The sequence below is a fragment of the Propithecus coquereli genome, unplaced genomic scaffold (genome assembly GCF_000956105.1).
Source record: "Propithecus coquereli isolate 6110/MARCELLA unplaced genomic scaffold, Pcoq_1.0 Scaffold127, whole genome shotgun sequence".
NCBI classification, from domain to species: Eukaryota; Metazoa; Chordata; class Mammalia; order Primates; family Indriidae; genus Propithecus; species Propithecus coquereli.
The window spans coordinates 6,256,720-6,258,421 of NW_012136858.1; positions in this window are offsets into that span (position 1 = coordinate 6,256,720).

Consider the following 1,702-nt stretch of genomic DNA (forward strand, 5'->3'; position numbering starts at 1 on the left):
ACATTTCATGAAAAGACATTTCATCTTCACTGAAGAGGATATAGCAATGCCAAACAAGCACGTAAAAAGATGTTCAACACCACTAGCCATTAAGGAAATGCAAATTATCAAGACCACAATGGGATACCACTATGTACTTATCAAAATAGTTGGAACAAAAAATAGTGACAACATCAAATGCTGGCAATGATGCAGAAAAATTGTATCTCTTGTACATTGGTGGTGGGAATGTAAAATGGTCCAGCCACTCTGGAAAACAGTTTGGCAGTTTCTTATAATATTAAACATGTAACTGTTAAATGACCCAGCAATTGCCCTTCTGGATACTTATCCCAGAAAAATGAAAACTTATATTCATATAAACATGTCCACAAATATGAAAACTTATGTTCATATGTACCCGAATGTTCATAGCAGCTTTATTTATAATAACCAAACATTGCAAACAACCCAGATGCCTTTCAACAGGTGAACGGCTAAGCAAACTCTGGTCTATTCACACCACGGTATATTCACTACTCAGTAAAAAAGCAATGAACTATTGATACACACAACAACTTGGATGGATCTCAAGGGCATTATGCTGAGTGAAAAAAATGCAGTCTCAAAAGGTCACATTCTATATGACTCTGCTTATATAACATTCTTGAAATGACAAAATTACAGAGATGGAGAACAGATTAGTGGTTGCCAGGGTTAGGGATGGTGGGGAGGAGGGGGATAGGTTGCCTATAATGGAGAAACACACGGAAGATTCTTTGTGGGGATGGCATAGACCTATATTTCACATCTGGTCTTAACTAAAAGGCTGAGAAGTGATACAGATCTGTATTTTGATTGTGATGGTAGTTACATGAAGCTACGCATGTGACAAAATCACATAGAACTACCCATACACATTGTACCAATGACTCAACACTGTAAAGATGTCAAATCTCTCTAAATTACAAAAGTAGCAAACAATTTATTTCTAGCTCCCATTACATGACTTCCTGTGGCCATACTGGACTCTGCGTGATTCCGTGTGTCTTCTCACTTGGGGATCCCGGCTGAAGGAGCAGCCACTCTTTGGGGCATGATATTCTCATGGCAGAAGGCAGAAGCTGAAGGGTGGGTGGGGGGAACACACAACACATTTAAAGCTTCTGCTCCATCGTGGTGTTGGCCAAGGCAAGTCAACACAGGCCCAAAAAACAATGAAGCAGAGAAGTCTACCATACCTATAGGATAGCATGGCAAAAGTGGGAAGGGAACAAATAATTGTGAATGAATGATGCAGTATACCACTTAGATTTACTGTGATTCCAAATCAAAAGCCCAAGTTTTCCATGGAGCCTAACAAATGAATTCTAAAATGTCTGTGGAAGAGTAACGGGCTAAGAATGCTTAACACATCCGTAGTCAGAAATCGAGATTTGAAATGAAACCACAGATTTTCAGGCAGTATGAAAGTAGCATTGGGATAGGCAAATGAAACAAAATAGAGGACCTAAAACAGCCTCACATATACATGGAAACCTATTATAAGATAGCTCTGGCATTGCAATGAGAGGAGACATGAATTTCAAATGGAATGTATACTTAAATGTGAAAGGCAAACTTTTAAAACTTGTGGAAGAAAATATGGGAGACTGTTTTTATATGCTTGGGGTCAGGAAGGACTTCTCAAAACACATGAGGCCAGGCATGGTGGCTCACACTT